At 35.1% G+C, this 10,706-nt stretch overlaps 1 pseudogene; it reads right to left on the bottom strand.

Moving 5' to 3' along the window:
• Positions 1-8,751: 8,751 nt before the first annotated feature.
• Positions 8,752-9,135, bottom strand: LOC119617868 (annotated as a pseudogene).
• Positions 9,136-10,706: the final 1,571 nt, after the last annotated feature.

Here is a 10,706-nt window from a genome sequence, read left to right as displayed (position 1 = left end):
TACACACAAGAAATAGAAGTAATGGTACAAATTTAAACAAAATAGGAAGATTGTAAAAGGAAAGTATATTGGTAGAACAAGAAAGACCGAAGACAACACCAAAGGATTTGAGATAGGAAACTTTAAGCAAACTTTCTAACAAAACAATTGAGAAACAAGTGGATGGAAACTGGAGTCAATGTCTGTGACCGAACTGTACAAAATCGCCTAAAAGAAGAGGGATTTACCAACAATGCTAAGTCTTCTACATGAAACCTGATATGGTAACAGTCATAAGAGACAGTTGATGAAGAATAATGTTGGTCATTAGTTTGGTCCATTCAAAAATATTCTCAAAACAAACAAACATAAAAATAACTTCAGAAAGGACTTTATGTGGAATATTTTGCATCTACTGTAATAAATGACATCTGGATCTTAGAAATCAAAAAGTCTATGGTAAGTTTGACAGAAACAGACAAAACTCTAGCAGAGCTGTTTGATAGGTTTTTTTTTGTTGTTCTTTTTTACAAATATGGTCTCTATTTGAAGGAACAGAAAGAAAATTGGTACTTTTTGCTTTGCAGCAGACAGGTTTTACACCCTCCAATCCCCTTCAACACCTCTAACAGAAATGAATGGTTGAGTTGCCCTACATGTCTCTACTTCACTTGTGAAACTGAGGCTGTAGACTCATAGTTAAAGGATGTCAGAAGCAGTCAAGCAAAGCCCTAACACCACTTCTCTTGTTTATGACTGCAGCCAAGAAAAAAAAAAAATGAGACATGGGCATTTTGAAACTCTTGAGATAAACAAACATTAACCTATAACTACATAATCCTTTGATTTCACTTCACACCTGAAAATGCATAGTATTGCCTTAGAATTAATGATAAGATTTTCCTTTAGTTTTGAGTGTTGCAGGCTGACCTCCAATCAGCTGAAGCCTGGCTTATTAAGTATCCTACAGCCAGAAACATCACAGCATCAGTGGGTTGAATCTGAATGCTTTGAGAAGGGTACTGCCTGCCTGAATTACAAGGTGAAAAAGGTAAAACATAAAACTCAATATAAAGAAAATCCATCCATCTATCCATCCATGTAGTCCAAAAAGAGATTTTTTAAATGCTGTCATGTTTGTGTTTGTGTGGCCTTGTGATGGACTTGCCACCTGTCTAGAGTCTATCCTGCCTCTTGCAAAATAACTATTTGAGGTAGGCACCAGCTCCACCGCGACCTTGCGCAGGAAAGTAAAAAAAAAAAAGATTGATGGATGGATAAATGGCTGTTTTATAACAAAGTTCAGTTGGAGTTACAGTGAATAAAAGATGAAAAGATATGAACATGTAAAACTTTACTGCAGAACGATTCAACTACAGAAACAATGGGAACTCTACCAGGGCCAACAGGACTGTGCAGCAACTCTGCTAACTATTTTATAAGTGGCAGCACACATGCATTTTTCAATGAGCAGATTTCTTGGTCACAATAAAGACTGTTAAGAGAAAATACATCATTACCTGATTACTAAAGCCTTAGATGTTTTTAGAGGTGGAAAGTACATTACATTTACTTTTTGTTTTTTAGTTGCATTTGTCTGTCTCTCTCTGTGTATACATGATTACTCAAAAAGTTATGAACGGATTTTCGTGAAATTTTCAAAACATATCAAACATGCTACAAGAAACAAGTGATTGGATTTTGATGCTTTGATCCTGTGCGATAACTCAACCATATATTGTAGGAATGACAACCTGCACAGCTGGACACCTCATGGGTCAAAGATGATGCCTATTCCTTTCAAGGTTAATGGGGTCAAAGGTCACAGGTAACCCATTTGGTAAAAAAAAAATCAAACAACAAACATACAAACAAAAAAAGACTTACTTACTTATTCTCCTACAGTACATGTATCACATATGTTTGTTAGCTTTGCCAAGAAAATTGTGTTTTTGGCCTGTTAATGCTTTTGTGCTTGTTGTTTTTTGTTTGTCTGCCTGTTAGCAAAATCACATTGAAAATATTTAACAGATTTGGATGAAATTTAAAAAAAAAAAACATTTGTGTTGTCACAAACAATAATGACTTCAATTTTGGCAGTGATCCACATCATGATCTGGGTTGCACTAGCTTTTAATCATGCTGTAGCCTTGGAGGAGGTTCGCGCTTTCTGAGTGCTTCTAGTTGAGTACAAAAAAGTAAAATACTTAAGTTGTTTGTTTTATTTTAAGTATTGTACTTAGTTACATTTAAAATCCCATCCTTTACTGAGCAAAAAATGTGTACGTAAACGTGAATTAAAATCAGGAGATGCACATGTGCAATGATTGGATCTGTTCCTTACTAGTCAACCTTCATATGGACCGGCGAAGAGCGATGATGAGCTTCAAAGGAGGAGTTTGACACATAGTAATTGAATATGACTCCGCCGACTCGTATGGAGTGGAGTGAAATTCAACAGAAATGCACTTGTTAGCTCGTCACCTGTTAACTGGTGGGTGGCTAAACCTCCACCCCAACTCCTGCTGAAGCTGAACTGAAAGTAATGAAATTAACTTCTGGAACTCATGGTCATATTAAAGATTTATGCTGGCTTCAAGTTAAAGGAAAGAAGCTGCTTTATAGACAGACCTCTGAGCTAACAGACCTCTGGATGTTGTCGTATACAGTTATGCTGCTATTGCAGCAGTTTTCCTTGTTTCAAGTAAACATAAAGTCGACTAACCTATTTAAGCCAAGAACAAACATGATTAATATTGGCTGCTGCCAAATAACACAGTGTCAATTCTGTCAATTTTCCACCATATTCCAAATAAATATTTGAATAGATTAGCTATAATTTCTGACCTCCCTGCCCAAGTTTTAACTTGAAATGTTGCAAGTCTTTTCTTCAGAACTTGATTATCCATGTGAACATGTAGTAGTTGACCTTTTGTATGTTAAATCACACAGGAGATGTCATTTGATCTCTGTTAATACAAGCCACAGCTTTTAAAGCTTGTGAGTATTTGGGAATGTTATATAATGATCAAAGAGTGATCAAAAGGTCAGTTTTTGACCTTTTAGTCCCACTGCACACACTACTCCAGACACTCTGCCATCTCCACCTGACAGTTTTTTAATGTGTATGTATGTGTAAATATATATAGTTACTTACCATTATTCATTAATAGTAATTCCTGCTTTAGTATGATCACCTTTATCGTCATAGCACATAAAAAAGACCTTCAGTGTTTTCCATTTAAGGTGATAAAAGAAATATCTTTCAGGAATATTCTAAGTTTTATTAAATACAAAATTCACATTCGGTATCTAAAAGACAGAAATTTTTTTTTTGAAAATTTAGAAGAAAAAACAACTGTTTAATAAGGCAAATGGATCATTTATCAATGTTTAACTTAGAGTTTTATTTAAAAGACGAAAACCATCCTCTAAACTACTGTGTATTAATCTGAAAAATGTGTCCGTTTTAAAAACAACACAGCAGACAGATCATTCCAGGAGCTCTTTGGAAGATGTTTGCTTCATTAAGAAAGATATGACAAAATGAAAGATCAAAGACATAAAATGAGTTTACTGTCAGACCTCACCTTGTTCATGTGAACTGAAGATGCAGACAAAACACCCATTTAAATTACAAAATTTAATTTATCTTAATGATTAGGAAGTGTCATTTAGAAAAGGTCATCCATGTTACCTTGATGAATATGGAAGCTGCTGTCATCAGCTGAGAAGAAATGCAGCAATGTGGGGAAGGGTTGGGCAACATGATACAATTATTTAATCTGCAACCATCAGTCCAACAACAAATAATGTTTGATAGATTTGCACTAAGGAGGGATATGCTGAGAAATCCTTGTTCACCGCAGAACTGTGGAAGTAGGCTGTTTGTGGCCTAAAAGAATAAAAAGTCAGTGATTTGGAATTACTTTGGTTTTAAACCAAGGAGTTCATCATAAATTGTTGACAAGAAATATACCAGATTTGTGTAACCAGCTTTGAACCACTGGCAGCTTTGTCTTGCTAACAAGAAACAATGTAGTCAACTTTGAAAATGATGCCCTTATAAGTACACACTTTTAGATAGTTGGAACTTGCTGGAAAGATGTCTTGAACCAACTTATTTTCATGATAATCACAGTCCAGGTTTACCACAAGGCTGCACAAAAGAAAACAGATGGATATCCATGACTGGAATCACCAAGCTGGTTAAGTCCACCAGCTGACCTGTGAGGAAAAAGTCTCTGCAGTTTTACAGACAGCAGTTTTATTTTGGGTGCTGAAAATTTGTGGTAGGTTTTTATTATTACAATTGGCTTTGTCTGTTCGTTGTCTTGTAAATTAGGTTGGCTATCAAAAGAGTGCATTGTAACTACAGGGAATTTATTTTTGCCTTTTGGTCTTGTTTCATCATAAAACAATACCAGAATTCATATTTCATGACTTGTGTGATATTTCTTAGAAGAAACATTTTTTTCCTAAGATAATTTTTAGGATTCAAGGATTCAAGGAGACTTTATTGTCATTCGCATCACATGTGGTACATGAGGTGGAACGAAATTGTGAACCACGGTCCCAGCTTACATCTAATATAAATTTAAAAAAATAAAACAGGAAAGAAAAAAATAAAATAAATACAAAATAAAAAATAATAATAATAATAATAAACATAAAAAAAAGATAAGGTAAAAAGATAAAGTGTCCAGGTGCAAATAAAGTGTCTTAGTGTGGAGTGTTAGTGTCTTTGAAAGTGTCAATGCAGTGTGTGTGAAGAGGTGGAGTTTGTGAGTCTTACAGCTTCTGGAATGAAGCTGTTTCTCAGTCTTGTTGTTCTGCACTTAATGCTCCGCAGCCTCCTGCCAGAGGGGAGCAGGACAACAGATAACTGTATCTTATCAATTTGATTATAATAAAATTGTGTGTGTGTGTGTGTGTGTGTGTTTTTTTTGCAAAACTTGTTAACACCTGGCATAAATTTAATGACTTTGCTTGTGAGAAAAGAATGGTGCGGAGGATTATTCTGGAATGATTATGTCGTGTAACAGGGTATATTCAGGTTTAGATTTTAAATTTTGCATGTATTGTAAGTTTTTTTTAAACGGAATACTGACCTAGCTTAAATAACAAAATAAAAAGAATAACATTCCTTATAAAAAATGAAATATTGATAGACTCAAATTGCTAGTGGCCAATATATTTGTCCATTTGTCAAACCCTAATGTGGGGTATGAAATTCACTGCTTTGTCTATCTTGTTATGTGAACAAAATTGTAGTAACTGACAGATAATGTTGGCAACTATGACAGATAAACAGGTTCAAATGATCACTGAAATGCTGGAGATGAGAAACAAGGTTTCCTTGCAATGGAACCTTAACATATTCCATGTCATGTTGCTACAAGAGAATGGCTTACATATAAAAAAGCCCTAACTGTAGCCTTAGAAAGTCCAGTGAAAGAGATGATTGAAAAGAAGCATACATTTAGTTTTGGCTGTCAAGCGGGCAGTGTCAGTGGTAAATCCACTGTCTCAGGAAAAGTGATGCATCTTTGAATACTGAACAAAAAAAAAACAAACTAAAGAAATATAGGAATATAATTGTATGACTTATTTTTTATAACTTAGACTAGTCTAACTTGTGGGAACTGAAGCATGTGGCTGTAATATAGCTTAACTTCATGACAAGGGAAAAGCTTTGCAAAAAAGTGCTAATCCATTCATCCATCCTCTTTTACATGTTTTTCCTTTTCAGTTCACAGGGAGCTGGTGCCTATCTCCAGCAGTCACTGTGCGGGAGGTGAGGGACACCCTGGACTGCTCGCAAGACCATCACAGGGTCTCATACAGACAAAGGAGATAAACAACCATTCATGCTCTCACTCACATCTAGGGACCATTTAGAGTTAAACTGGTGTTGGTTTTTAAAATTAAAATTTTTGTACACAAATGCTTTGTTGAGGAAAGTAAGAAAGATGTAGTTTGCATGAATTTGTCTTTCTCCTTCCAGAGTATTTTCATTCTTAGGGTGCAGAAATGTCCCTTGTCAGTATTTTTTATGTGAACTGATAGAAAAAAAAAAAAAAAAAAAAAAATATATATATATATATATATATATATATATATATATATATATATATATATATATATAAAAGATGTGATAGTCACCAACTATAAACAAAATACTGCCAGTTTGTATTTGTTATGACACTCAAGCTGACTTTGGCTAATGAGCTGTAACTGAACTCCACTGAAGAAAAGCTGCCAACTAAAGCAGCAGCTCATTAACTGTGTTGTTTATGTGAGAAGACATCACAGCTGTATGTCAGATAAGGCAGAAATTAATATTTAACCTGTAAGTCATCTCTGTTTTGTCACTAATACAATTAAATACAAGACAGGTTAGGCTTTCTTTATATATGTTCAAAATGATTACTTCTCCTGTAGGCCTTCAGCATATAACTTTTTTTTCAGTACACAGATTTGTGACAAAGTGGTTCAGTTTGTGTTTACCACTTGTTCCTTATTCTTATTTCTGATTCACTTACTTTCTTTAGTTGGTTATAATGGTTAGATTGAAACATTACTCTGCAATTTTGCTTCACTTTCTATCCCGGGTTTGTTTGTGTTAGCATTATGTTGCAGTTTCTATCTATTTATATGTTTAGGTTAAAGCTACTACTTCTGGACCATTGGTTGAATTTGTTCTCCTTTTTACTCACCATTGTTTGTCCCTTGTAGATCTGCAGCAGGGCAGGAGTATGGGAGGGGCCGGCCCAGTATTTCCTGCTTAAATGGCTGGATGATGTCATTGATTACCTGGCTGGGTTCTACCAATTAGAGGGTTTTCTTTTGAGTATTGTTTTGCTTTTCTTTAAAGTAACTTTCTGATTTATCTTGTATTACATGGTTTATTTTGCAGACCATTTCATTATGTAGATGAGTTTGTAAATTAGATTAATAATTTTGTTCTTGTTTTTCTGTTTAAATGTTTGTTGTTTGACCTGTTTCATTGTGGCTTAGTCCACTCAAGCACAGGTGTGTTGCCAATTGGCCATTTAAAAAAAAAGTGTGTTTTGAAAGCTCTGGGGGAGGAGTCTGTTGAAATTATGAAAAAAATAAAAGGCACCACAAGAAACTGAAACGGGTGGCTGATGCTGATTTTTCTGTTGACCTTCTGACCATTTTGCCTACACTACATTTACAAGATTATTGATTTATTTTTATTCCCTACATGTTTCAAACTTCCATATATTTTAGATTCAGAAAAGAATACTGTGTTCACTATAATGTAAAGAGAACCAGTAACTTTTTCACCATGATGAAATACAGTAAAATTGTTACTACATTCTGTTTTTATGCAAGTAAAATCCATACAGCAGAAAATTTAGAACATCATACTTTATTTCAAAAGAGCACTGTAAGAGTTTGATACAGGATGCAATAAAATATAGAAAACATGTGATTGACAATGACTGTGATGTACTGGCAACCTGTCCATTCTTGTCCATTCTGGAGATAGACACCTGCTCTATGAACAGGATTCAATGATGACAGAAAATAGATGGATACAGGACTGACAGTGGGTTAAATTTTCAGAATAAATAAGGTTCCTAAAACTCAATGAATGCTGTGAAAAAACACCTGTATATGTATATATATATCAAACCTATTCAGCTATATCTGTTTAGCCAAGTTATAGGTAGTTAGTGTTATGATGTAATATCTATATTCAACAATGTAATGTGATGAGCTAAACATTTTTACAGTATTTTGTAAAACACTGTTCAATATTTTGTTGACAAGTTAGAAAAAAAAATATTTAGGCTGTACATAGAAACAGGCTCTTGAAGGTGAGGAAGAGGGGAACCTGCATGTAAAAGTAAAATAATTGTATTCCTTCAGTGTAAAACCTAAACCCACCAAGTTTCTTAATAGTGCATGTCAATTTATTTTGTTTTAATTTATTTCTGTGCTCCTGCTACAACAGACATACAAATCTACCCCAATATTAACTACATTTTAAAATTACAACCTAACTAGTAAAATAACAGCAAAGATAATAAACAAATAATGTCCTGTTCTAGTTTTATTACACATGCTGGTTCAGGGTTGTTCCCCATCTTACAAATATCTGCAATGAGAAGTTGCATTTGTACAATAAATTGGCTATATTTATATTAATACTATTTTTACTTTTCTGTGTGAATTATTTTTTACACCTACAGCACAAAGAGTGTATTACCATCAGAAGTAATCAGCTGGTGTAAGTCTCATGGAAAATGAAGGAGTCCAACTGAGCCCATAATTACAGACAATTATAATCAAAGCCCTGTCTCTGCAGGTTCAAATGAAACAATCCTCATTATTGCTCTTTAGATTTTTTAACACCTTCCAGAGAAACACTGTTCTAATAATGAAAGTTGATGTCTGCTTCCACATTACAGTTTATAGGGTTTGTTTTATATTAAATAGTCAGGTTTTGTAATTAGTATTATTGATCCAAAGTCTGATTGAACTTGAACAGCACAAACACTCCTTTCATCATGTCTTTATTAGACAGATCCTGGAGCAGCTCTGTAGGCAGTCCATGATGGAATAATGAGACAAAGTAACAGCTGAGGGGATTTCACTGTGTGTGAGGTGGTTTTATTTATTTCACAGCTTCAAGCTCCTGTGGACCCGACACACCTCAGATTCAATTTAATTCAATTCAAAAATACTTTATTAATGCCAAAGGGAAATTAAATGATGTAGCTCATTGTCCTGGTTTTGTTAGAGTTTTGTAGATGCTGATAGCTGTGGGCAGGAAGGACCTCTTGTACCAGTCTGTCCCGATGTGTCCTCAAAGAGCCCCATCATGTAAGCCTTGCTGACCTCCTGTGGAGCCATGACGGCCAAGCTCTGGAAGCTCAGGTCTGTCGTGAAGTCCTGGGCGATCTCCCGGACCCGGTGCTAGAAGGGCAGCTTTGGGATGAGCAGCTTGGTGAACGTCTCATGGCAGTGGATCTCCCTGAGAGCCATGGTACCTGGCCTGTAGAGGTGAGGCTTCTTCACTCTGCCGGCTGAGGTGCTCTTGCTGGCAGCTTCGGTATCGAGCTGCTTCCTGGGAGCTTTACCTCTGGTGGATTTACGGGCGGTCTGCTTGGTTCTGGCCATGACTGGACTTCAGGGTTCTTCACATTTAACACTTGTTGTCATGGTTATGCATCATAACAAGATATCCAAAAGTAAAAAGGTTTCAGTAAAAATCCTTCCAGCTGCACAACATCTGATACCAGAGAAAATAATCATCTAAAAAAGTGATTAACATCAAGAAAAAATAAATGGAATGGAAAAGATGGAATATTTCACAGCTTCATCGATTCACGTCTGTATGATGTCAAATTTTATTCAGGGAGGAAATAATGTTACACTTTAAATAAATGAAATTTGAATTAAAAATACTTTTTTTTAATCTATGTATTCGATCAGCCCCCCAGGTAAACATGAATGAAAATCATATTAAATCTTTTAATCTGTTTTTTGAAGTTTATCTTTGGGGTAGTTGTAATGTCCCCACACATCTGTATGTGGGGTCAGAGTCTTGTTGCAGCATGTTGTTTTAAAGTTTTCATAAATTCCCTCTCTGGAAAAACACTTTGTCACAGACTTAAAAAAAATATAATATAAATATAAATATTTTCACTGATTTTTGTGTTAATTTCAATTCATTTTGAGATGCAGAAAGCGGGCTTTCTTGAGACACTCTCTGAAAGAGCTCTCGTAGTCTAACAAGTTATCATGGCTGTAGTTTGAGCAACGCTACAGCAAATTCACAAAGCACAGGGTTACCATAAGAATGTGCAACTATTTCAAAATCAACATCAAAAATCTCTAACATTTCCAGACATTGTTCATGTATAAACCGGTCTCAGCTGAAATCTGAGACCTCTTCCTCAGTTGAAAGTTGTTTTTTCCTTGTTTGATATAAACTGCTTTTATCACTCTTCTCTCAAACCTTTTGTCTTTTCTGTTCAAAATGTAAAGATTTTGGTCCTCCAAACAGTGTTCCTTAACCTTGAGGTCAGTGTTACAAAGTTAGATATGAAAATATACCAGATTTCCAAAGTCATTACACTACATGATAAATAGTTTTTAAAAAGCCCAAATACATAGTAATTTTGGAATTTTTGTGCACCAAAGAAAAAAAAAAAACCTTTTATTTATTTATTTTTTCAATGAACACCCACATATTATCAGCAATCACAACATACACCTCATCTGTCCACAACACCAGACCAGTGGTTTGGTGTTGTTCCATCACAGGACTTCAGGGCTCTCTGTTCCACTTCCTCCATGTAGAGATTGGACACAATCAGAGACTCCATTGCACAGCTATGCTTCTCCCTGTAAAAACTGTTATTATATTTGAAATCAGTGGTGGAAAGACAGAGGCCCAACAGGGTACAGATCTGGTCCAGGGTGAAATTGGTCCCGTTGTTTAGGTTGAAATGAAGCTAAACAATTGAAGCCAGCTCTAAGAGAAACTCCTGTATCATGTCACCTCACTTTTCATGTATACCCACATCAGAAGCTGTAGAAACCATCAGAAAACAACTTAAACAAGATAATGACATAAACAACAGGGCCAGTTTCTTTTTTTGTTTCAATTCAAAATTATTCCAACGGTTTTAATAAAATGTATTTGTGGTAAAATGTTTTAAATGATGTTGCAGCTGTTCAATACT

This window comes from Kryptolebias marmoratus, linkage group LG2 (genome assembly GCF_001649575.2).
Source record: "Kryptolebias marmoratus isolate JLee-2015 linkage group LG2, ASM164957v2, whole genome shotgun sequence".
Lineage (NCBI taxonomy): Eukaryota > Metazoa > Chordata > Actinopteri > Cyprinodontiformes > Rivulidae > Kryptolebias > Kryptolebias marmoratus.
The sequence above is the reverse complement of the archived record's forward strand: the minus strand, read 5'-3'. Positions and strand labels throughout refer to the sequence as shown.